The sequence below is a fragment of the Marmota monax genome, unplaced genomic scaffold (genome assembly GCF_021218885.2).
Source record: "Marmota monax isolate L192 unplaced genomic scaffold, Marmota_monax_Labrador192_F-V1.1 WCK01_AAM20220418_F8-fsc00031, whole genome shotgun sequence".
In the NCBI taxonomy this organism is placed as follows: Eukaryota; Metazoa; Chordata; class Mammalia; order Rodentia; family Sciuridae; genus Marmota; species Marmota monax.
Genome location: NW_026695197.1, coordinates 17738444 through 17766029, shown reverse-complemented (window position 1 = coordinate 17766029; position 27586 = coordinate 17738444). Strand labels below are relative to the sequence as shown.

Here is a 27586-nt window from a genome sequence, read left to right as displayed (position 1 = left end):
GTCACCTTTCAACAAACCAACAATTGTTAGCCTTCTGTATGCCAGGCACTGCACTGTCTCTGGTGACCCAAAGTTCAAAGGTAGAGAGAGATCCCACCTCAAGATCTCAGTGTTCAGGGCAAGAATTTAAAGAGAGAGAGAGAGAGAGAGAGAGAGAGAGAGAGAGAGAGAGAGAGAGAGAGAAGTAAAGGGACCTCTTCCATCTTGAGGATAGGAGGGAGGCAGGGTTTGCCACCATGAAAAGTCATGAAGTCACATTGTTTCCTTGTTATCTCTTTGCTTTCCCGCAAGCATGTCAGCTCTGTGAAGAAATGAAACCATTTCAAAAAATCATATTTACCTAGTACTGCAAAATATTCATTTTTTCAAATAAATGGCTTTATTGAGACATAATTCATATACCACACAACTCATTCATTTTAAGTGTACAATTTAGTGGTTTCTACCACGTTCACAAAGCTGTGAAGTCATTGCCACCATCTAATTTTAAAAGGCTTTCATTATCCCAGAAAGAAAAACTGTACCTGTGAGCAGTTGCCCCCCATCCTGCACCCCTTGCCAACTACTCATCCACTTCCTGTTGTTACTGATTTGTCTGTTTCATGTTCATCGAGTTTTATGGTGTGTGGCCTTGTGTGACAATGGCGTGTGACCTTGTGTGACTGGCTTCCTCCTCTTAGCAGAGTATTTCTGGATGTATCCATATGGGAGCATGTCTCAGTACCTCATTCCTTCTCCCGGGTGGTTCACATTCCATCCTATAGATTGCCACTTCTGCTTACGCATTCATTCACGGTACATATTTGGTTGTTTCCATTTTTGGGCAGTGAACATTTGTGTGCAAGTTATTTTTTTTTTTTGGTTGTTGTTGTTGTTTTTAGTTGATGGACCTTTATTTATTTATTTATTTTTATGTGGCACTAAGGATTGAACCCAGGGCCTCACGCATCCAGGCAAAGTGCTCTACCACTGAGCACAACCCTAGCTCATGTGTGCAAGTGTTTGCATGGACGTGCATGTCCATTTCTCTTGGGTATATAACTAGGAGTTAATTGCTAGGTTATATGGTCACTCTGCTTCATCTTTTGAGGAACTGATGAAATTTTTTTATCAAAATGACTGCTCCATTTTACATTCCCATCAGTAGCATATGATGGTTCCAATTTCTCCATCTTTTTGATGATATTTTCTACCTTTTTGACCACACCAATCCCAGTGAGAATGAAGCCGTCATTTTGTTCAGTTTTGTATCCCTAGTGCCCCAAAGACAACATTGCATAGGTCAAAGCCCAATTTATTTATTGAATACATTTGAGAACATGGTGGACATTTATCACTTGGGGGTTCTCTAGCACCCAACTTCTTCCTTTGGAGAGTTCCCTAATGGCTACTGGAGAGAAGCAGATCCCAGTTGTAATATGGAAGCCAAAAATATCAGCTGCTTACTTTCCCAGCCCTGCTTGCAAAGAAGAACCGGGGGCATATGCTAAACTTGGTCAATGTAATGGATCTGCCCCAGGTTCCAAAGTGGGAGCTCGAGGAATGTAAAGTAGGTTTGGTGGAGAATCCATTCTGGAGGCAATAGTAGGCACTGCAGTGACATCTGGATTCTAGGAGCTGGGTCCCAGATGGTAATGCGAGAGATGGGTGGTGTGTGTCCAGTGCCACAGAATCAGAAGTGAAAACTGAGGTGTCTGTGTGGATTGGGGGTGACTCTCTCTCCCCACAGGCTGTGATGCATTTTGGCTGTTCCTGGGGGGCTTCCCAGCCCTCTTGCTTGTTACCAAGTCTGTTTCTACAGCCTTCCCAGCAAATTGTGTCAAGTGTTCAATACCCTTTCTACAAATTCTCTTTCTCCTGAAGTCAGGCAACATCAGTTTCCTCTGTTGCTCCGAAGGGAGAACATTGCCTCTTATAATGAATACTGAACGTGTGTGTGTGTGTGAATGTGTGTGAGATCAAGAGATGAATGGTGCAACATGGAAACATGGTTTTGCATGATTAGAAGAGGTTGTTCAGGTATTAAGGGGCAGTACATTCCAGCTGAACCAAGAGCATAGAATAGACCCTAGGGAAACAAATCATGGCTTTTTTGGGGGGAATTGTTCAGAGTTCAGTCTGGCTGGGGTATGAAGAGCAAGGTGGAAGATATTGAGATGTGAATCTACAGAGAGTGGCCTGAGACAAATCTTTTAGATTATGCTAAAGGTTCTGGGTTCTATCCTGGGACAAAAAAGGAAATTGATTAACTTAAGGTAGTGATATCAGATTTGTATTTAGATAATATGCTATTATGAAAAGAAAATTCTGGCAATTGGAAGAATAAATTGGAGGGGAGCAAGAACTGCTAGGAAGATAGGTTAAGGAGATATAGTAATAATTCCAATGAAAGATGATTGTCTAAATCAGTTCAGTGAGCTTAGCAAGGAGCCATTGAATCTGATATATGCTGGGGAGGTAGAGCCAAAAGGAATTTTGCCCTTATTTTACTATATAGGAATTAAGGACAAAGAAAGATGATGATTCCAAGGTTTCTGTTTAGGTAGATTGGGTAAGTGGTAATGTCCTTTATGTATGCATGCAGGAATTTAACAAAAAAAATTGATTAGTGCTTATTGTGGTGAATGCTGGGTATCATGCAGTGAACAAAACAAATCTGTTCCTAACTTTGCTATGAAAACAGTGCCATTATATCAGGCTCAGTTTATGTGTCTTTGCAGATTTTCTGGGACCTTGTCCTACTGCTCTGTGTCACCTGCTACCATGGGACTTAATTTTAAGTCCCTTCTGTTTTGACTGCCTGAGACCAACCATTCACATGCCCACAATTTTCCTCTTTTGCCCATTCTGGACTCTAGGACATAGAACCTGGCTTTTTGAGTGGCTATGAAAGAATATGGATAACACAATGGAAAATGAGGGAAACTTAACTCTGAAGATGAACTTTAACCGAAAGGAGATTGCAGACATGGTGATAACATTTTTTCCTCTGTAGATTGTTCCAAGGCATGATTTCTCCATACTGCCTACCCCGAGATGTCCCGAATGGCCAAGTGTGTGTATCTGCCAAGAGGCAGGCCATATTTCTTCCAAGGCCTGTCCTGAAACAGTATACCACTATGCATGGTCCCCCATTCTTCCTTCTTTACTCTTATTACTGCTGCCTTGGTGTCCCAATAAGACACCAGCAATCAATCCTTGCCCCAGGCTCTGGGATACAGGCTAAGACACACCCAGATAGGAAAACAGAAGAAAATGATTAGTTCAGTCTTCCCAAGCTGAATCTGAGTGAATTTGAGTAAAAATTACCCATTCATTAAAAAAAAAAAAGTATTGAATTCCATCACACCACGTATGTTTGAATTAAGGATACTGTGGTGAACCAACCAGAGGTGCTTGTTAGGGATACTGTGGGGAACAAAGCAGACGTGCTTCCTGCTCTTGCAAAGCTTACATTTAGTGGGGAGGAATGAAAAATTATTTGTATACATATATGTCTATATATGATGAAAAAATTTCAAATTACATGTGTGTGTTGGGGGGATGCTAATATACACTAGGGGGAGGGTCAAAGGAACAGAGGAAAAAGCTGTCTCCAGAAGGCTTCACAGAAGTGGCTGGAAGGATATATCTGGAAACAGATCCATTTCTCTATCACTAGAGGGTTATCATTAGAGGAGGAAATCTGCCTCTATTTTCACTGTGAAATAGCTGGTGAGGACACAGACATAAAAGTAAAAGGAACTGGGATACTGAAAAGTGGCAAAGATTCAGAACAGTTGAGTGTAGACAAGTGATAGGGAGACGAGTTAGTGAACACTGCCAGAGCAGATAAAGAAGATATTATGTTCATAATCCCAGGCACTATGTGGTCATAGGACTTTGGGGAAGCCCCAGCTTCTGTTTCCGTAACTGTAAAACAATACTGAATCAGGCTCCATGATTATATGAAGGCAAAAGGAGCTGATAAGAAACCTCTGTGTCGGGAAACAATTTGTCCCTTGAAACCCACCATTGAAATCTTTAAGACCCAATAGTAATTGGCTCTCTCCCACTATTAATTATATTCTGGCCACTCCTCAGCTAACGCAATTGTCAGACTACTTCAGCAAGGTCTTTTTCATAGCTAAGGACTGTTTATAGTAAGGATAAACAATTGGGGCTCATTAATTCAATTATTAGGGCACTTATTATGCATCTATTGTCTACTGTAATCAGCTATGTTAAATAAGCTCTTCAGTCTTCATCAGAGCAATTATGCTAATATGCTTAAAATTTTCCAAGAGTATTAGACCTTCATACACTTATTCTGCCTGGCAGCAGCCTAGCTCAGTCAATATTATCACACACAGGCGATTATTATCAAGGCATTAAGACCCTTTTGTTGACATATGACTACCATATTATCTTCCCTCACAACAGAACTTTTAATAGTTTGTATACTGTTCTTTAAGGATTTAGATATTGAACCTAGTTTAGTCTTTTTCCAAAATATGTAGATCTCAGATAATATTTAGATGTCATCTTGGGAGTGCTCGTTACATTGGAATTGTACATTTTCTAAGTAATATATCAATAATCATTGGATTAGTTATCCAATGATCAATTTACCAATGATCATTTATGCATAGACAAGAAATTTACCAATGATCATTTAAATGTACAGACAAGAAACACATCAACAGACACTTGGAGAATAATGAGATATAAAAAACTTGCTTTGTCATATATTTTTATTTCACCCGGAGTAACTTCTCTTTCCTTTTTAATTCTAAAAAAATAACAAAACAAAACTCTACTAGTATGTCTCATTTTCTTCATTGACTTTGGCCAAAGAATGAGTTTTACACTATGATCAACCAATACTTTTGTGGTAGGCACATTACAGATACCAAATGAATACCTGTTGAATTTAATGTTTCTTCTTGGACATGCCTTGTTCTTGTCTCCAGCATTCCCATCAGATGTTAAATACTATTTTTAGCAGAAGCTTGCATATAAGGAGTGTGTGTGCTGTGTAGAGAGAGGCCTTTGCCCACATTCTCTACATAAATTCATACAAATATGAAATTTCATTGTATTGATGAATAAATCCAGCTGGTGCTGGATTTCTTCATTATCATTTACAATAAAAGTAATTACCTAAGTTGTTCTCTGTTTACTCAGGTTATCTCATGTAATGGTTGTCCTTTCAGTTGGAAATAACTGAATTTTCCTGTAAGAAGTAATAATGCTCACTGCAACTTAGTTCCACCAGGATGAGCAAACAGAGCACGGAGACCCAGGAGCTGTATTAATTACAAACTGGAAGGATGAGGTGCAGAATACTTGCACATACCATATCCCCGCCCTCCCTCTCCCCACAGTACAAATGCTGTATTTTACCTTTCTTCAGTTCCTTAATATTTTGGTAAGGGTGTAAAAAGGCAACCGAGAATAAGGTGTTTTTGGCCTTCAGGAACTTACAATCTAGATGTGGAGACAAACTATACACATGAGAAGCTAAGAAACTGCTCAGGACTAAACTAATGGGTCAAAAAATTATCAAAGCGAAGTCATTGCAAAAGTATATTTTAGAAAAAAAGGCATAGATAAAGTGATATAGATTTGGGATGGGGTAGCCAGGAAGGGATTTACAGTTTTACCAGGAGATAGAAGATGAGTTGCCTTTTGAAAAATCAACATATGAATATTTTTTAAAAACCAAACTACAGGGGCTGGGGATGTGGCTCAAGTGGTAGCGTGCTCGCCTAGCATGCGTGAGACATGGGTATCGATTCTAAGCACCACATAAAAATAAAATATAGATATCGTGTCCAGCTAAAACTAAAAAATAAATATTGAAAAAAAATTAAAAAAAACCCACCAAACAACAGGAGAGCTAATTATAAATTTTAAGTTTTATACTCATGATCCTCAGGCTCTTTCCAGAAGTAATCAGGATTATCATTTTTCTTATGTCTTTCTAGTGCATTTAAGTACCTTTAAATGATTCTGACTTGATTCAGGCTTAACTGATTTTTCAGTGGCAAGAGTAATAAAGGGTTAAATTTGTTGTTTATCTATACAAAAACCAGACTCACTCAATATAATTTATACAATAGGGACCTACTGATGGATCTTCAGGTACCCTGGTGGATTTCCAAGCTGATTGTTGCCATGGCAATCCCTGCTCTATGTGCCTTCAGTTTCTGTCTTGACCCACTTTGGGCTAGATGCATTCCAGCTGAGGGACAGTAGGCATGTTCCCATTTCTATGCCCTTTGGGGGAGTGTATTAGTAGCCAGACTGCCCCTCTTCTTCAATCTTCTAGATCTTGGAAGGTTTCCTACCTGGAAGTTAGACTCAAAATCTGAAACTTTTGAGGGATGGTCTAAGAAAGACCTCAGGCATATTACACACTGAATTAATATACCCCAAAGTAACTAATTCTCATTCTAGGAGCAGATACTTCTGAAATTTCATCTAACCCTGCTTTTGTTTCTATTCCTACACACCAATCCACACAGTGGAAAATATTTGTGACTCAAGGTAGCTTTTAATAGTCCATTTCATATTGAACCTGACGACTTATCATCAGTATGAAAAAGGACCTAAAGCCTGAACCAGTTTCCTACTTCAAGGAACAGACTTGAACAGACTTGGTCCTGTTCTCCTCAGTGGCTTTGGAAGGTGGTGACTGGAGGTGACTCAGCTGCACCCTTTAGCTTCCTGGGACCCTGTCACAAACTATTTTTTAGAAAGGATTATTAGGCCTGCCTCTAAAGTGACAAGAGAGGAAAATACCCTGGAAGAAAACTTTTCAAGGAAAATTTCTGCTGAGTGGATTCATCTCCGCAAGTCTGTATGCAACAGAAATGGAGGAAAGTTAATGATGTTGATGTTCCTTTAATTTCAAAGTCCTGTGCTATGCATTTTCACATTATTTCATCATCACACAACTATATTTAAGTAGTTATCACTTCAAGTGAGCTCCACTTGGCTAAAGATCTGAAACAGAGCTCCATTCAAAACTACAATTGGCTTAGGTCCAGGGTTGGTGCTCTTTATCACAACCTCCCCAAGTAGTACTTCTGTGTTTGAAGACACACAGTAGAAATGAAGATTTTGAAAGAACACCTGGAAAATCTGTAACTCAGGGAATAGCCAAATATTTTTCAAGGTCCATTTGAAGACGCCCTCCTCTGGAATATCTTCATATCTGAGGAGAAGGAATAGACTTCAAAAACTCTTACTGCTATGAATACTCATTCGGTACTTCCTGATTACAGACTTGTATTGCCCATGCTGCTTTCCGGCTTAATTAGACTCTCCTAGGCAATTTATCAAGTACCTAGGAATAAGTGCTGAATGGGCAGCTAAGAAAACTGTACTCTAGGCCCGTCCTTGTCACCAACTACCTGTATGAGACCTCCTTAGTTCTGCCTGACACAGTAGGTGCTTAATACCTGATATGATTAGTTGGGCTTAATGTTCTGTCAGCAGGGGCTTGGGTGTCTCTAACTTTTTAAAAACCAACAACCTCCCTGGCGCAGCTGTAATTTTCGGGCCTTGCTGCCTGCCTCCTGTAGGGCAAACATACGAAGTTGGGGCCTGGGAACATCCTCTGAACAGTAGAAACGTTAGGGAAGATAAGCAATTAAGGCAATACAGCAAAGCGCTCATCTTTTAGACTTCACGATGACCACCTGGAGCATGCACTGTTAATAGTACTTTTACTTGTGCGGCGACCAAGATTCAGGTTGAGGAAAATTCCCTGGCATCTCCCGTACACTAGTCTCAGAACGCGCAGGAAAGACCCCGGGTCCTGGCTTATTTACAACCTGGCCCCGCCCCCGTCTCCAGCACGAGGGTCCCGCCCACTCATTTGCGAAGGGCTCGCCCTGCACGCGCCCGGCACCGGGCTTCTCCAGAACCCTTTCTGCTCCAGGCGCGTCTAGTTCTCGAGTGGGCGCGAGGTCTCCCCGGGGACTAAGCACGTGTTCACTCCCGGCTTCACGACGGATAACAGACGAAGCGGCTGTCCCGGGAAGGCCCCACCCAATGGCGCTGATAGCCATAGGGGGTTCGGGGTCAGGTGGTGAAGAGGCGTCGTGCTCTCGGTCCTCCTAAATCCCCGCTTCTCTCCCCAACCCCTATGGGAGCGCGCCGAAGACCAACTCAAGCGAAACCGCGGGCGTCCCACCCCGCGCGGCCGCGCCTCGCCTCACGTTCGACGGGGGAGGCGGGACCAATCAGCGAGCTACGTCTCCCTTCCGATTCGAGGCCCCCGACGCGCGGCTCACACCCCGAGCTCCCCCGCGCGCCGATTGGCTGCGCGCGCCGCCGGTCCGGCTGGGAGGCGGAGCGGGCCGAAGGCAAAGGGAGGTGGGGAGGCGGTGGCCCGCGACTCCCCGCGCACCGCTCGGCCCCCGGCCCTTCCCGCGGCGCCCGGCCTCCTTCCTTCCCTCCTCCGCTCCCTCCGTCTTCCGTGCGCGCTCCGCGCAGCGCTCGGCCGGCGTGCCTCGCGCCCTAACGGGCGGCTGGGGGCGCCAATCAGCGGGCGGCAGGGTGCCAGCCCCGGGGCTGCGCCGGCGAATCGGCGGGGCTCGCGGCCCGGGGTGGGAGGCGGGTCTACCGCGCGGCAGCGGCGGCGGAGGAGCAGCGAGCTTGCAGCCCGCGAGCGCCGAGCGAGCCGCCCGGAGGTGGGTGCGCTGCGGCCGGCGGGCGAGGCGGAGAGCGGAAGCGGAGGTGGGCCGGCGGGCGAGGGCGCGGCCGTGCGGGCGCCAGGAGGGGCGGCGGGCGCGCGCCTGAGGGGAGGAGGGGCGGCGGGCGTCCCCACCCCCTCCTCCGCGGGCGGCGGCCGGGCCCCTTCCCCGCGCGCCCGCCCGTCCTCCTTTCCCTGTGCGCCGGGGCCCCCAGCCGGGCACGGGCCGGGGGGCGGGGGCTCTGCGGCCGAGAGTGTTGTCAGTTCCGCCTTCAATCGCCCATTCCCCTCTTCCCCTCCCAGCCCCCTCCATCCCATCGGAAGAGGAAGGAACAAAAGGTCCCGGGCCCCCCGGATCTGACAGGGCGGGACCTGGCGCCTCGGTGCAGGTAAAGCCTGGGCGCCCACTGGCCTCGCAGGGGTGTGTTTGTGTGCGGCCGCGGCCGGCGTGTCACATGGTCACGGCGGGTGGGGGCTGGGTGTGGCGGGGCCGTGGGCGCGCGGGCCGGGGTCGGCGCCGGGGGAAGGGGCTTTGCGCCCCAGCCTAGCCCGGTCGGGCGGACCCCCTCTTCCCTTCCCTTGCGCGGCTCTCACGCTCGGCACTTTCTGGTTCTGATTTCCAAAGCCGAAGGGCCAGAACTCTTGTTGCAGGAGTTGGGAAGCCGAGTTTGGAGCGTGTGCTACTTTGCTTCCACTTTTCCCCGTCCTGTAACCTTTGTTAACCATAATAGTCGTGGGTGCTGAATAGTTTGTGTACACTCACACAGACGCGCTCACGCTGATACTCTGCGGGGACCATCCTTAAAGCACTTGTGAAAGTTGCTCGGTGGGTGCAGCCTATTAGTTTTTTTTTTTTTTTTTTTAAATCACATGCCTTTAGAAAGCACGCTGATTGATTTCACCAATTTCAAACTTGGTTTTCAGAATTGCAGCTTGAATTACTTTGTTTTCTTCTGAGGAACACTGCCCTTAGGTCAGGTACTTTTGTCTTTTACTTACCCTTTCATGGTTATGGTTTCCTTCTGATCCTTAGACAAAAGGAAAACAACACCTAGGTTGGTTTTGTTATTCCTTTTGACATAAAAGCTAACTGCTACTCATTTGGTTGTCAATCAAAGCTTTATTTTAAAAATCCGGGTAAAACGAATTTGGAAGCAGCATTTTTTTTTTTTTTTTGGTCAGTAATGTAAAAAAATTGCTTGCTAAACAGTTTGGATCATCCTAAATTGTGGCATTTAAAAATTTTAAAACTACGTGTGTAAAACAGTGTAAACTTACGTGGAGTAATTTTCAAAAATGGTTCCTGAAATATGAATTGATTTCCAAAATTCCTTTTAATTTTCTCACATGATTTCATATGAATTGAATGTATACCACTGATAAGCTCAAAGAAAGCCATTTAATAGGAGCATAAATTTGCTGTTATGTTAAACATGTATTTGCTGTTATTTAACTTTTGATCCCTTTGTTTTAGAAGTTTCCTTCTTAAAGAGACGTGTTGGCCAACAGTTAAATGAAGTGTGAAGGTTTTTGATGTGAGAGTCAGTACAGCAAAAGTAGCAGAGATGGGAGGAATGTAAAATGGATTTCATGAAAGTATCAGTTTGAGAATTTTTTCATTTGCTTTAAGAAATGATATAGAATATTTAAATAATTTTCTCTCAAAAGATCATTTAGCAAATGTTCACATTAAATTCAGAAAATAACACTGATTTTATTTTTAAAGTTCCTTAGTTTTTGCTATAATTTAGCTGTGGTAGTGGTAAATATAAATAGTTCGCTTACTTGGGCTTTTCTAAGGTGCCAACTTAAAGTCTTCATGTTAAAATCTTGTGGATTTATTTGAGTTTAGGGAAATCCATTGGCTAGGTTTAATTGATGTAGTGTGGTTGCAAACACCCACTTTATATCTCTCTCTTTTTTTTTTTTTTTGTAAGAAATTGCTAGTACAGTGTGTTTTTTGTACTTTGTAGCTACACCTGTGATTTAACAGTATAGTTCTTCAACAAAATTTGTTTTATCAAGGTTGTAACTTACCTGTATCTAACTCTATACAACCTGTAAGATTTGTGAAGTAATAGTCTCATAAGAAACTGCTGGGTAATTTCCTGATTGTGGTTTGTCAGGTGTGGTAGGTATTTTAACTCTGGAGTTAGAAGAGTGGGGATGGTTTAGTGTATTTCAACAGTTCTCCTTAACAGAAACAAAGGTTGTTTCTACTCAAAAGAGCAATAGGTGCCTTTTATATTTTCATATTGTAAATATTAGAATAATGTCATAGTCTTATTACTTCGAATTGAGATTGAAGCTTTTACATTGTAAGTAAAACAATTTAGCTGCATAAACTGCTGGTTAAGGACCTTTTGAATTTTTATGTTTTGTAAATATTGTCAATTTTAAATTTTAGGTGTAAAAGTTTTCCTTATTGTTTGCTTTTGATTTTGTTGGTATTGTGCTTTAGAACTCCAGAAACTGTTTTGTAGCAGCATTTTTGTATAATGTATATAAAGGCTGTATATAGTGGAGTCTGGCAGATGGAGGTTTGTTCATACTCTTGGGACAAGAATCATTTTTAGAGGGTGGAAAGGGGCATGTGTTTTTAGATTCTTTGCCTTTTGGTAGGAGAGGTTTTTTGTTGTTGTTGTTTTGTTAAGGCCCTTTATTTCTGTAAGGGGAAAGATGCTTTCCACTAAGTATTACAAAGGTATATCAGAAGATGTGAAATTTAAGGATTTCAAAACAAGTTCAGGAGAGGTTACACATTTATTTAACAATTAATTTGTAGTTATTGGACAAATAGCATTTATTCAATGAAACAGCTTTTTCTGTGTCAGGCCCTGGTCTAAGTAATAAAGCTTCTGACAGTAAACAAGTACACCTCTGTTCTTAATGGAATTAGGAAAGTAGTAACTTCTCACGTCTCTTGCTTTAATCCCCAGTGGTTAGCATAAGAAAATTAATTGTATTAGTGTACAGATTGGAGAAGCATGCAGTGAATTCATTATTGGGCCAATTCCTAAAATGTACTGCTTTCTGTCAAATGTACAGAAGTGGGGAAGATTTGAAATGTTAACAGTATCACTGGGAACAATTTGTGTTACACCTGTCACCATTTTTGCAGTCTATATACTGAAGATAGGGCCAGTTTTTCAGAAAGGTGTTTGTTGGTGAACAGATGTACAGCGGTGGAGCTAAGTTTGATAAAGCCTCCGTTTGGTTAACCATTGCCCTTTAGTTATAGAAAATGGTAAAGGAAAGAAAGCAAACTTCAGTTAGTCAGGTTCCAGTGAAAGGATGAGGAGTAATACGTAAAAATAATTAAATCAAGAATAATTGGGGATCTGATGTAGGGGAAATGCCTTGGATTTTGAATCTTAGGCTAATATGTGGCTTCTTGGTTACAATAATGGGTAAATTACTTAACTCCAGAGTCTGGATTTTCTGACTGAAAATGGAGGTAATGATGTCTTTTTCTTATGGTTATTATGGAGGTTCAGTATTCGTGGTTAAAGTACCTAGAACATTGCCTGAGACATAGGGCCTTCCCAAATAATCTCTTCCTCTCTTCTAGTTGTGGGTTTTTGTAATTTAGACTCTTTCTGATCTAAATGATTTGCCTACACTCTTATCCTTGACCTATTGTAAAAGGCTGTTGAGAAGCAGACACTAAGCAGCAAAGGCCTGGGGTAGCTAGACTGTCCCAGTCTTACCTTAAATTATAGGAGAGTCCTTGAGATCCTTAGTTAGAACTTGTTGGCATTTATTAAAATGTTCCCAACAAGCAAAGTTTATCTGGCTTCTAAACCCACAGTAGATTAGAAACTAGTAGATTATGGGTAGTGTGGGAAGTTTTAACAGAGGTGTGGTGGGGAGTATATAGGAGAATGGGGAACTGTTAGCTTACTGCTTCGTGTAAGGAAAAAAAAAAACAAAAACAACAAAAACAAATAACAGCCTGGTAAGGATAATAGAGGTAATCTACAAGACAAAAATATTCAAAGCTTGACTAGCATGTCTGGGGCCATGCAGTGCAGGACCAGACCTGAAAATCTAGTAATGAATGTTCATCAATTAGCTTAAGTCATGTTTGGGAAAACCTTTTTAAGAGTGCAGTAATCTACGCAACATACTTCAGGTTGTTATTCAGGATGATTAACCGAAGTTCTTAAGGGGTTAGAGCATTGTACTATAGCAAAGGCCTTATTTCATGAAAGATCCACAGTATACTGTGACCAAGATGTTTCACCTTTGTTTTGCCATTCAGAGAACCATGGTTCCAGACTGAAAATTCTCATGCTAGCCTCTAGTAGAAGGATGACCTTAGTGGTACAACACCCTGTGCCATAACTTTTCTTCAGAGTAAATCATTCTTTTTGTCAGTGTGCAGCAGTGTCACTTGCACATTTAGACAGAATGTGCTAGAGATTTCCAGGGTAGAGTAAGTGGGGACAGTTGGCCATAGTCTGTGTTGTGTCTTTTGCCCATTAGTAGTTTTGATAATTTAATCAAATAATTACTAGTGACCTTGAAATAGGTAGTCTTGGTTAGTAAAAAAAAAAAAAAAAATATTCATTTTTAGCAGTAGTACAGAAGCAGACAACCTATTCCATTGAAGAATGCACAGAGGCTTATTGCTTATCACTGATCAATTTCGATTATTTCTAAAGATTGGTATAGTTACTTTTTTTTAATATGAAGAACTCTCTAAAATTTTAAATTCTTTTTAGGTATACATGACAGAGTGTATTTTGATGTATTATACATACATGGAGTATAACTTCCCATTCTTGTGGTTGTACATGATTTTGGTATAATTATGAGGCATTCAGTTAGGATATATTTCAGTGCTGATTCTAGATTTACATCTCAAAGGTAGCTTTCAACATCTATTTAGCAATTTGATGTAGAGAGAATATAATTTTTCCAAACCAGGTGGATTTAGACAATGTCTCTAGTTTGATCACATTAGCTAGACATTATTAGGGTAATTCTGTGACTTCCCTGCTTGGCTCACATTCTGGAGTGTGAGTGATTCTGTTTAGTTGAAACTGAGCCACACTGTTAAGACAGGTGCTTGGTAATTTAGATATGTATCTATGTTTGTACTCTTAAATCCTGACATGTTTTATTATTACTAAAATTTGTGAATTTACTGTGAAATTGTCACTAATTCTTCCCCATCTGTAATTTTTCAAAATCTAAGATTATATTGGCCTCCGCACTGTGGAGCAGTGGAGAGTGAGTATAGACTTTTGTCTAGTTTGCATCTGAAAACTTGGGATTTCTTCGAATAATCTACAATGCTCAAAATCCTTCCTTTTTGGGGAAAAGAGGATAGTGTCAGGTTTAAGATATTTATTTAGTAAGGAAGAATAATTTTGAGTGAACCATTGGAAGTCCATGTGTTCATTACCTTGAGTCTCTTAAGTCAAAGAGGACTTGATTGGAAGAAGTAGCATAGTAAGTCTGTGATCTCATAGTTTGCTTAAAAGTGAACTTCATTTTTCATGTGCAGCTACTTCCTAAAATTCTCTAAAGAGATAATGTTTAAGGTCTTGTAAGTATTAAGAAAGTGTTCCATCTTAATAACATCTTTCATTTCAGGATGTGGGGTGGTGAATCTGATGTGCAGTCCACTATATCAGGCTTATGAATGTACAGTGGAAGCTGTGCCCACGCCTTTTCCCTTGTTCATGTTAGTTGGTTAATTGACCAATTTTCTTTTTTCTTTTTATTTTTTTAAAGTATCTTTATTTTTTATTTTATCTATTTATGTGATGCTGAGGATCGAACCCAGGGCCCATGGCCTCGTTCTAGGCGAGCGCTGTACCGCTGAGCCACAATCCCAGCCCCTCAACTTTCTTTTAAAAAAATGTTTTAGTATCAGCAGGGTCCGTCTGTGGCTTGAGGTTTGTGCATTGGTTACTTCTGCTCTAAAGTAATAATTTTCATATTTTTAAGCACATGCACATCTGTGCATATAGCAGCAACCAGAAAGCTTTAAGAGAAATGTTATGCAGAACTGCAAAATATAAAAAAGATAAAAAATAAAACTTTTTTTGTGGGAGGATATAAAGCTTTTTTGGGAGGGGAAATGGGCCGTTGCAGTAGCACTGGGTGATCGTGATAGTTTTCTCATTCTAGCACCTAGGAAGTCTTTGAAGCACCACTGGGGAGCATTATTAGGCCTTAGAGAAGTCTGCTGTATCTAACCGGGGCTGCTGGCCAAATGTGGCTATTTCACACTTGACATGCAGCTACTGTGACTCAGGAACTGATGTTAAATTTTATTAAGTTTTAATTCATTTTAATCTAAGTTTGGAGAGCCATATGTGGCAAATGGGTGCTGTAACAGCACAGTTAAAGGACATTTCCATCATCATAGAAAGTTCTGTTGGACAGTGCTACTCTAGACTTAATGAAACTTTTACAGCCCGAGGACCTAACTCACATGACTTGATGCGGGTGCCAGATCTGTTTAGAGAGGCAAGATGACTGGGAGTTCAAAGGGCCATTGGGGTGCTTAATACTCCGGTTGATTTGAGTCTGGACCTGGGTAGTCTTGTGATGGATGATTATTTATAATCTGGGAATGATAAATCAATATGTAAGTTGTGTGTTTACAAGCTGATCATAGAGCTACAGATGCCGCTGAGCTCATTAAAGGTGAAAGACGTATAACTTGAGCATAGAACAGGTAGTCTGAACTACTTGCTTCTATGGTTAAGTACAAACTCACATTAGATTTTGACAGTTCATAGAGTTGAGCACATGAATGTTTTCTGTTTGCTTTTGTTTAAAAGGCACACATTATCCATTGTTCACCATGGGGCCAACTTAGTTTTCCAGTTGGCAGTGTCTTTCCTTACTAGCTTACAACTTTGGAAAGAACATAGTTACAGTGAGAATTGAGAAATCTGTTTTTTTTTTTTTTTTTTCAATTAGACTTTATGTGTTGTGATTTTTTTTTTTAATGCTGCTTTTTGTCCCGATTACCTATGATTTTTTGACTAGTAGTTGTGAAATTTCAGGTATTTACTGATGCGTTTTATCTCTGTGTGTTTGGACATAGATTGTCAATAATCTAATATAGTAACTTTATAGTCTTTCCAGGGAAACTAGATGTTCTGTGAGGCAGTACCATCATATTTTCAAGTATTTTATGTTGACTATGAATTATTTAATTTTTTTCCCCTGAAACGAAAATTCCCGTAGTTATTTGGGGAATATTTTGTTATTTTTGTACAACTTGAATATATTTGAAACTTCTTTTCCCTCTGTCCCTTTTCAAAGGTATTTGCTTTCTGTATTTTCTGTTTGTAATTTCAACTTTGTGAGGCATTTTTGCTAGTCTTTTTCGTGCTCCTCTTCCCACTGCTGTTCCAGATCAGCTGCCAGGTTTAGCAGTCTTTTCTCAATGACAGTACTACTTGGATCAGTGTTTGTCATTATTGACTAAATTTTTTTTCTTTTTTTTTTTGTATTGGGGATTTAACCCAGGAGTGCTTTACCACTGAGTCTCATCCCCAGTCCTTTTTATTTTTTGAGACAGGCTCTCACCAAGTTGCTTAGGGCATCACTGAGGTGTTGAGGCTGGCCTTGAACTTGTGATCCTCTTGGCTGGATTATAGGCCTACATCACCATATCTAGCATTGACTAAATTTCTAGTGACACAAACAAATATGCTAGAACAGACATAGATTAGGCCCATTCCTCTTTCTGCATATACATATAAATATTAGATAAAATATATGTAAAGTCTTCTCTTTCGTCTGAGAGAGATTTTACTGGTTGCCTGTGCATCTGATAGACAGCAGTCATCCTGGGAACCCTTCGCTTTGTAGCATAGATTTTCTTCAGTTTTCACCTTTGTTAAACCTCGTAATTCTTCTTGGTTTACTCCTTTTTTTTCCCCCACGAAACACATTTTTTCAGGACTTTTCCTTTCTAGAGAGTGTGGGGTTAAATATTTGGAGATATCACATGGTTGAAAATGACTTATTCTACCCTAACTGGGTCATAGGAGTTTAGAAGTAACTTCTTTTTTTCTTCTCAGGATTATGAAGACATTGCTGTATTGACTTCACTTACAGTGTTACTGTTGAGAAAAACCAAAGCCATTCTGATTCTTTTCTATATGACCTATTTTTTCTCCCTGAAAACTTCAGGTTCTGCCTTTGTCCTCAGCTTTCTGAGGTTTCACTGCTACTTGCCTTGATACAGGTGGGCTTTCTTCCCTTGTACCAGGGGTTTGATGGGCCCTTTTCTTTTGGAAACTTATGTCTTTAAATTCAGGATGTTTTTCTCAATTAGACTCCCCTACTCTTCTTTATCTCTTGATGTCTTTTTGGTACTCCTATCTGAGCACTTGATAGCTCAAACTGATCCTCCAGTTTTCTTCACCTTTCTTTACTGTTTTTCTTTTTTCTTTTCTACTTTCTGGGAGGTTTTCTATACTTAATTTTTTGCCTCTACTATTGCCTTTTTTTTTTTTTTTTTTTAAAGTACTATTTTTGCTGTCATGAGCTATCTGGCTTCCTAAGAAGCTGTTCTTTAGTCTATGATGCTTCTTGGAGCATACTGCTCTTGTTTCAATGTTGCTTTCTTTTTCTTATTATACTGACTGTATTGATGATAAAAAAAAAAGTACCTCCTTTCTGTAGTCTCATTTCTTGAAATTGGTTTTTCTGTTTTTGTTTGTGATTTTTCCTCAAGATAACTGAATCTTTAATTAGGAGTTAAACTAAGCAGGAACTGGAGATGTGGGTGAGGCTGTCTCCTTTCATTTTCATTGTAGCAGGATCTTAGTGGGCTGTTTGTTGGTAAACTCTCAATATTAGTATCTGTATTATTTCTCCTGGGTTACTCAGGTACCCTAGTCTTGGTCTGACTAGGCTACTGGTATTTGGGAAATAGAACCCAGCAGGAGAAGGGGGTTGGGAATCTGCATTGTATACCGTATGCTTATATTCTTTTACTCTTGTTTCTCTTCCTAATGATGGTGAGGCAACCTTCTAGTCCAGGGATACTGTTTGTTCCTTCTGCAGGGAATAAACATTAGGCTAGGGGCGGTCACCCAGAGAGAGTGGGAGGGTGGGGGAGTGGATCCAAAGATATAATTCCTTTTCAAATAGCTCTTAATCAGTTCTGCCCATTTTATCTCCTCCTGCCTCTTGACTCCTAGTTCTGTTATAACTGGTTTTTTCAGTTCAAACATTTTGAGGATTCTGTTAATCAGGATGTTTCTCAGCTTTCCCAACAGCTAGCCTAGAGGAGTTAATATTCTCTGATTTGTTTGCAGTTACTGTTTATTCATTTTTCCAGCTATCTGAATTTTATTTTAGTTTTTTCCTTACCTCTTTTTCTTATCTTCAGGAGATTGTTTTCTTTTAAAGTTTCTTTACTGTGTGGTTCTTGCTGGACTGTCCAGGCTGGTCTTGAGTTTGTGGACTAAAGTTGTCCTCCCACCTCAGGCTCTGGAGTAGCTGGAATTGATGATAGCCAGATAACCTGCCATTCCAGGGATACTGTTGTACCTTCTGCCTGGTTCCTTTATTATGACTTTTATTTTATTTATTATGATTTTTAAATAGGCTCATATCTTCACCTACAACCCACTGTTAAGTTCAGGTTTTCCATTAGGAAAATTATGAGTAACCTTCTGAAGAATTGAAATAGAATGTATAATTCCACATCATTGAGGGTGAGGGGATGGAAAGGAGGAAAATTTTGATTATTAGGTAGGGAAGGAGAAAAAAGATGCATAAGAATTAGAAAACACAAAATAAGATAGAAAATAAGCAGGTATATCCATATGCCCCATATATAATTCTGTAATTACAAAAATTATATGTAAATAACTTAGATTACATTTATTAAATTAAAAAAATTTCAAAATTCAACTAAATGCTTTTTATTAGTACAGGTTGGATATGCCTTATCTGAAATGGTTGGAACCATAGTATATAAGAATTTTTTACAGAGTTTGGAATGTTTTTATATATGTAGATTTCTTGGGGGAATGAAACCCAGATCTAAATACAAAATTCATTTCTTTTTCATATATGCCCTATACACATAGCCTGAAGTTAATGTTATACACTGTTTTCAGTGTGCTTGCATTTTGATTATGACAAAATATGAGGTCAGGTGTGAAACTTTTTTTGTGGCATCACATTGGCCAGAAGATTGGAGCATTTTGGATTTTTGGATCAAAGATACTCTATTTGTAAAGACACCCCAAAGAGTAGAGGAATAGAAAAGATATACTAGGTGTGATCATAAGTTCAAATTGACAGAATTTTAAGGATAAATATACAAATCATAGTAGGAAATTTTAATGTACCTCCAAGTAAATTAAAATAGGTTAGAAAAATTACATGAGAACTGGGAGTATAGCTCAGTGTTTCTGAAGTTCTGGATTCAATCCTCATCATCCAAAACAAAACAAAAACACAACAAGGTGTACAAGATTGTACAGTTAGCAGGCACCCAGTAATTGAGAAGATGTATTCTTTGAAGTACTCATAGAATTTTACAAAAATTGATTATGTTCTAGACACTTCAAGTGCTGACATTTGAAAATACCTTACAAATTATTTCCTTGGATCCCAGTGCAGAAAAGTTAAGTAACATAATCGGAGGCTAGCAATGAAATCTCCAAATTTCTAGTTGTAGTAAATACATATGCTATGTATATTTATGGGATGAGGAGCAACTCAGTGAAAATAAAATAAATACTTAGAATAGAATGATGAAAATGTTATCCCCATCAAAGTTGGAATAGGGCTGGAGATGAAGCTGAATGGTTGAGTGCTTGCCTACTGTACATAAGGCCTTGAGTTCAATCCCCAGCACTACAAAAACAAAAAAACAAAAAGAAAGGACTTTGGGATGTGGCAACAGTGCAGTTGCCTGTATGAGAAACTTAGGACCTGAAGTATTTTGTAAGTAAGTAACTGAAAATTAATGACTGACCATATGATGAATTAGAAAAAAATTTAGAATGTAATGAGTTAGGAAAAGAAAGGAAATAATAATGTTGAAAGCAGTTAATAAAACAGACAATAGATCAACTAGACCAAAAGTGCTAAATTTAAAAGACTTAATTTTCCAAGGTTGATAGAGAAGAAGGTACAAATTGTTAGAAATGAAAAGAGGTATTCTTGCAGACAAATAAAGAATACTGAGTACAGCTTTAAATTCCTTTCAATTTGGAAACAATTTCTAGCAAAATAATATTTTAATAAGAATTAGAAATTTGTGTGGTTTAAGAACTTAAATTCTTTGTTAGAAATATTCTAAAATATCTCAAAACAAAACACCAAACACTAATTGAAAACTCCAGATGGGTAAGAACTGTCAAGCAGGATTTAGTCATTCCAATCTTATATAAAATGTTATAGAAAATAATAGAAAAAAGTCATTTTTCCAGGCTACAATAATCTTGATTCTCCAACTAGATAGTCACAGAGGGTACATAGGTTTCAGGTACATAGAGGTCACATCTCACTAATGAAAATTGTATGTAACTGCTAACACAAGTATTATGACTAATTAGGTTTTGTTTTAGGAAGGTAAGGATGATTAAACAGAAAACCTGTAAATGAAATTTATCACATTAACACATAAGAAAATCCATTTGATAATCTTGATGGAAGAAAAGCATATGATAAAACAGAATTTGTTGATGACAGAAATTCTTGTTAAACTAGAAATATAAAAGTATGAAAGAAAGTTAAGAAAACAGAAGATTACAAATGGAATTCCACTTATGAATTTCTATGACAGGTAAAATTAAGATGTGTTAAAAATGGTATCAGTAGTATATAGGATAGGAAAGTTTGGTTGAAAAAAGATGCAAGGGAACTTTGTAGGATGATGGGAATGTTCTCTCTCTTGATTGGAATGCTGGTTATATGGATAGAAATATTTGTCAGAATTCATCAAACTGCAGACTTAACATCTTTGCATTTTACAGTATGTAAGTTATACCACAATAAAATTAATTTTTAAAAAGCCAGTGTATGAATCAATGCATCTGTGTGCATGCAACTAATAAAATTTAAATTTAAAATGTAAGCGATTTAAAGTGACAATTCAAACTAGAAAATATTTGGAAGAAAACCAAAACATGCATGGGACCTTAATGGAGAAAATTTTCAGACTCATATAATTCATAAGAAGAGACGCTTGTGTTCATGGGAAGACTATATCATAAAGATGTCTGTTTTCCTCTATTTATTTATAAATTCATTGTCATTCCAATTAAAATGCAAGCAGGTGAAAGGGAATTCACTTTGTTAGATGTCAGTCATAGTATATAGCTTTAGTGGTGAAGACCTGATGGTAGGCTGGCGTTGTTGCTCAGTGGTAGAGTACTCGCCTCGAATGTTTGAAGCCCTGGGTTTGACCCTCAGCACTACATAAAAATAAATTAAATAAAGGTATCATGTCCATCTACAACTCAAAAAAAAAAAAAGACATGATGGTATGTATCTGCCTCAGATATATGAATAGAGTAAAATGAACTTAAAACACAAGTAGTATCATAAATTAATAGGGGAAAGTTTCAATACATGGTGCTGATGCACTTTGATATAGGTGTTGGGGAGAAGAAAGATAACCTCACACTATACATGAAAAAAAAAATTCCCAAGTAGGTTAGATTACTAAAGGTAAAAAAGCAAAATGTTAGCCTGTGACTTGTAGAATATCACAGCATATAAAAGGATTTTTTATGAAGATGCAAATGTTCATAATAAGATTAAAATAATTTCAGCATTAAGAGGAAATACTAAATATATAAAAGGCCATCAAAAGTCACTTGCTGACTGAAACTATATGTAGCATGTATAACTGACATGTGACAAAAACTGAATTAATTAAAGTGTTCTCTTTTCTAACTGGGTATGGTGGCACATGCCTGTAGTTAGGTTGAAGTGGGAGTATCATTTGAGCTCAGAAGTTTCAAGTGCAGCAGCCTGGGCAACAAAGACCGTGTCCCAACTCCCATGCCCCCCCTCCCATGCCCCCCCCCCAAAAAAAAAAAAGGCCCTACTTTCTATATTTTGCTTTATTTTATTTTATCTTTTACAGATATGTCTCAGGGTCAACTACATTGATTTCGTGCTCACTAATGGTTCAAGATCCTTAGTTTAGAGAAATAGTGTACTACATTTGGGTAAATGTCTTTTTTAAAGGGTGTGTATGTGTGTACTAGGTTGCCATCTAAAACATATTTCTCATTATGGGGCTCTTTCGGATAAGAAATTGGAAAGTTTCTGCATTAGAACAGCTTTCACACAGTGTTTAAAACTATATACAAGACTGTTCATGACAGCTTGTGAAAGTGGAAAACTGGAAATCTAATAGTCATCAAGAGGAGAAGGGACAGTGGGCTATGACATAGTCTTATGATGGAATGCTGTATGTTAGCTAATATGTATGACCAGGATTTAGGATCATATAGATATCAGCATGGATTGTTGAGTGAAGAGAGCACAAACAACATTATTAAATGTTCATTTAAATTTACAAAGTGTGCAAAACTTTAATATTTGGATATACCATGTACAAAATGCTAACCATGGCAAAACATCAGGATAGTGGTTATCTCTGGGAAGTAAGCCAGAGGGAAATGGGATCAGAAAAGTATACATACATAGGGGACTTTAGCTGTGTCTTTACTTCTGACATCTGATCAAATACCACAAAATACTAAGATTTGATAGCTGGGTGGAACATCATGTATATTCAACATAATTATTATTGAAATACCTAATATTTATTTATTTTGGGTGCTGGGGATTGAACCCACTGAGCTATGCCTCCAACCCCTTAGTTTGTTTTAATAAACCTCTCATTCATAGTACAAAGGTTCCTGGAGAAATAGATTTAACCAGGTGTGTGAGAACTTCATGGAAAAGTTATATAACTAATTAATATTAAGTCCAAAATAAATCGACACATCACTTTTTTGTAATATAAATGTTAGATGTCACAAATATTTAGTTCTCTACAAATTAATGTAAATTAATGGCATTTCCAATGAAAGTTCTATAGATTTTTTTGGGGGGGGGCACTTAACTTGCTAAACTTAACCAATAATACATATTTTGAAAACTGGGGGGGAGGGGCTCACCCTGACATATATTAAGGCTAACTAGAAAGCAGTACTAATTAAAATTCTGTGATACTGGTGTTAAGTGTGAGTACATCAATGAACAGAACAGAAAGCCCACAATCAGACCTTTATTTAATAGGGATTTGATAAGTGACAGGAATGACTATTCATTATTGCAAGTAACCTTTATTAACAGTGCTAGTAAAATAGGCTATTCTTATGGGATTTGATTAGATCACCGTTTATTTCTGAAAACCAAATTTCATACAAGAAATCTACATGTGAACAATAATATCTAGAGTGAATTCTCTTTATAAAGTCAAAGTATCCTTTGTGCCTCAAAGTTCTTATTTGTCAAGAATAGTAACCTGGACTGGGTTTGTGGCTCAGTGGTAGAGCGCTCACCTAGCACACTGCAAGGCCCTGGGTTTGATCCTCAGCACCACATAAAAACAAATAAATAAATAAAGGTATTGACAACTACAACTAAAAAATAAATATTAAAAAAAAAAAAAAGAATAGTAACCTACCCCCCTTGGTGCTTGGGACATTGCAGTGAGTTTGTTTACTGGACCTTTATACTAGAGGAATAAATGTTTATTGCTACATTGGGGGTCAAAATGGGATTTTGTTCCTATTTAAAATCAAAGTGGTATCATAAAACATTTAAATTAAAATATAAATTTCAGTATTACAAAAAACACCAGAAAATGGAAAATCATTCTAAGAATTTGAAGAGTTTTTATAACATATTCAGTGTTGTGGTATCAAAAGTACCACAGTTGAAGACTGCAAAGAATATGAACTGTTTAAAAAACTGTTTTATCCTCCTGGATAAAAGCATGTACAAAACTGTTTAATAAAACATGAAGAGAATACTATATATGAAACTGTTAAAAGTTGTTAATAACTTGAAGGCTTTAGAAAATCAGGATAGTCAGACCTCTTACCTAATTGAAACTTTCCAGTGAGTAATCTGAGTATCCCAGTTTTACTAAGGTGGTGTTTGATAAGCTTTCTGATTCAGCAGTAAAGATTAAAGTCTTCCTGTTCTTTTGAAACCTGCATTATATAAGTCATTTATTGCTGGAAGTAGAAACAATTAGCATCTGAACTTCGTTACTGCAGAAGTTGAAAAAAAAATAACTATAAAGTGAGTTTGCTGCCACACTATTGCAGGAAAACTGTATCTTCTATTAATGACTCATTCACATTTTTGTAATGATTTACTTAATATAAATCTAATTTTCTTATTCCATTTGTCTTCAACATATTGTTTGCTCTTCCTTGTCAACATACATCCAGTCTATTTACATTTTAAACATTGGCTAAATATAATACTTATTTAAAATAAATGTTCATAGCAGTTGAAATGTATTAGCTTTATTGACAAGTTATTTTATGATAATTTATAAATTGTCTGGAGATAATTAGATGTAAAGCAGCCATGATTACTAAGATAGGAAAATTTAAGAATCTAAACTATGTGTTTACTTAGTTCCAAATTGGTTAAAACTGATGTTAAGACATAGTACATTGAAATCACATGGTGTGGTGGGTCATGTGGTCATTCAGATGATCTAGTGTAAGCTTAAACTGTTTTCATTTCCATGAAGAAAATTTTTAAAGGTTTAATAGAAAAGTTTTAGATCCCTAAAAATGTGACTCGACTTCTAAGAACCATTTCTTCAAACAAAAGTGTATCAGAAATTAAATTCTTTCTGATGCTGGGAGTCCTTTTATTTTTATTGATGATACAAAAATTTAATTTTCATTCATTTTGTTAGGCTAAATTCTTGTGGCTGGAATAATTGAACCAAAAATATAGGCACTTTTAGGTGGATTCTTTTTATATTTTGCTTTCTATCAGTTTTTCACAAGAAGCAGAGATCCCTCACACTAGCTCCCCAAGAGTATCAATTCTAAGGATAAAGTTGACATGGAGCAGGGAACAGGCCAGAACAGTCTGAGAAACAAAGCCCAGACTGGCTGCTCTGCTTTTCTTCAAGATTCAGTTGCCTCTGTCTGACTTGGGCACACTCTTTGCACTGACTAGCATCTTTTCCTGAGTCTATTGTAGTTCATGCCTTCTAGCCATGGGATGGACACAGCCCCCTAGATAAAAGCTTGTACAAAACTAATCCTAGAGCCTTCGCCTTTAGTTTTGTTCCTCTGTCCATGGTCTACATGGTGACTAATGACCCATTCTATATTGCTCAGTTACAGTAGGTAGCTGCATCAGATGCCTGAGTTCTTCTCCCTAAACTGCCACATCCATTTGGTCAATAAGATGTGTGAATTATCTCTGAAATAACAATATTCCTATCAAGAGCACTAACTTCTGTTTTTGGCATTTAAATCTGTGCTGGCCTTATTTCCCCCTCATCTCTACCACAGTGCTTCCTGTATTCTGTTCTAGTGACAATCTGAACATTTTTGTAGCTCCTAAAATGTTTCCTGTCTTTAGAAAATATGCCGAACTTTTTGCCTCCTGTGTTATCTTTCTCTTCAGACTTCTGCTCTACTGCGACTTTTGTGATACTTCTCTCTTCCAAAGGTTGAATTAGTCATGTTCTCTGTACTAGGATAGGACTATCACATGGTGTTGTATTGTTGGCTTCCTTAGAGCATACTTTGTGGCATTGAGTAGAAATTCATCAGGGGCCAAAGGTATCTAGGTGTACCTTTAGCTGCCTGCTAGTAGATTATCACATGTGTCTGATGGAGTTGTGTGTGGCTTTGTTTTGTCAAGTTGAAGCTTTATATACTTAAGTGCTTATTTGTGTGCTTTATAATAGAGTCTACCATTAGACTGCTGTGAGAGACTCCTGTCAGTTTCTCATTATTGCTCCTTTAATTGACTTAACATTCCCTAACTGAGCGAACCTTACTTTCTCACCATTTCTGCTGTATTTCTTAAAGTTCTTCCATATTTTCAGTGTCTGACTATAGCAGGATACTCAGTGCTGCCAGTACAGGATTGTTATATGTATTTCTTATGTCTTGAAAATGGGGCCTTCAGCCAAGTTGATGAAACTGGGCATAATATTACCTCTTTTGGGAAACCTTTGGGGATTGTCTCCTGAATTGAGTTGGAGGATCCATTGATTATTTTTCCCTTTGGAGGGGAGTGAGTATGATTATTAATTAGATACTGACCATTGTTTTCTAGCAAATTACTCCAAGGACTGAGTATCTTCAGTTGTAAGACTTTAAGAATGGTCTTTGAGAGTTCAGTCCTTTTTTTTTTGATAGCATACTTAACACTTTTTAAAATAAATGCATAACTGTTAACAGCAACTACACTGTCATGGTTCAGTTAAGTTTATTATTGGTTGTCATTTGGGTTCTCAGATTTTGTCTTCAAATCAGTACCTCTCTCCCAGCAAAATTTTGCTTCCATGTGTTTGCAGAGCCTACCTACATGTTGTGGGCAGATGCCTCTAGGCTTACATGTTTGGGGTTTTAAATTTTGTTTTTCACACTGGGGATTGAGCCTAGGGGCACTTAACTACTGAGCTACATCCCCCCATTTTTTATATTTTATTTAGAGACAGGGTCTTACTAAGTTGCTGAGGCTGGCTTTGAACTTGCAGTCCTCCTCTCCCAGCCTCCTGAGGCACTGGGATTACAGGTGTGCACTATTGTGCCTGGCCAGGTTTACATCTTTGAGAAAATTTCAGCCTCCTTCCCTTTGAAGTTTTTAGTATGCATTGGCATATTGAAGGTTTTGAGAAATTGTTAAGTAATCTATTTAACTTTATTTAGGAACTTTTTCATTTATTTTTTCAGATATTTTTTTCATTTTTTAAATTGTAATTTATATCTGATGAAATGCACAAACTTTAAATATTGACTTCTATGAATTTTAATAACTCACTTATGACTACCTCTCAAAGCAGGGTAGAGGACAGTGTTAACACTCCAGAAAGGTTCCATCAGAAAAGTACTTCTGCCTGTGTTCACACATTTCCAATACCTTTCCCAGTCCCTGTGAGACAGTCATTTTGACTTCATTGGAATAGTTTTGCCCATTAAGTCATGAATGTAATTGGACCGTATGTGTGTGTGTGTGTGTGTGTGTATGTGTGTGTATGTGTGTGTGTATATATATATATATATATATATATATATATATATAAAAAAATCATGGCTAGCATGATATTTGTGAGATTCATTAATGTTGTACAGTATATAAGTAGCTCTTTCATTTTGTTTCTAAGTAGTATTCCTTTGTACAAATATACCTTTTTTTGTTTTGTTTTGTTTTCTTGCTGTTTTGCACATTTCTAGTTTGGGACTATTATGATTGTGGCCAGTTTGAACATTCTGTTTTTTTTGGAGGTACCAGGGATTGAACCCAGAGGTGCTTAACTCTGAGCCACGTCCCCAGCCCTTTTTATTTTTTATTTTGAGATAAAAGGTGCTGATTTATTTTTTATTTTGAGATAAAAGGTGCTGAGGCTGGCTTTGAACCTGGGGATCCTCCTTCCTCAGCCTCCCTTACCCTCCTGAGCTGTTGGGATTAAAGGTGTACGGGGCCCACTTTGAACATTTTGTATAGGTCTCTTGTTGTGAACATGTTTTAATTTTTTCTTGAACATGTATCTAGCAGTGAAATTGTGATATAGGTAGATGTATGTTCAGTATTTTAGGAACTTGTCAGTTTCCCATTAAAGGCATTATATTATTTAATTTCTATCAGTTTTCTAGTTGTTCCATGTGGTAGGCTAAATAATAGTGCCCAAAGATATCCCGGTCCTAGTTACCAGAA

The 27586-nt window shown here is 38.4% G+C and overlaps 1 protein-coding gene across 7 annotated transcripts in view; it reads left to right on the top strand.

Annotated features, from left to right (window-relative positions):
- Nucleotides 1–8565: 8565 nt before the first annotated feature.
- Nucleotides 8566–27586, top strand: part of Smad2 (SMAD family member 2) — an 86782-nt gene continuing 67761 nt past the window's right edge. Inside the window, exons 1-2 of one of the 7 annotated variants that reach the window (XM_046428302.1) lie at nucleotides 8667–8684; nucleotides 8990–9075. The gene's annotated coding sequence lies outside the window, so the exon portion shown is untranslated. Of the gene's footprint in view, nucleotides 8731–8854; nucleotides 9076–27586 lie in introns of those variants that run through there. The other 6 variants (XM_046428301.2, XM_046428304.2, XM_046428303.2 and 3 more) reach the window with 6 other exon arrangements.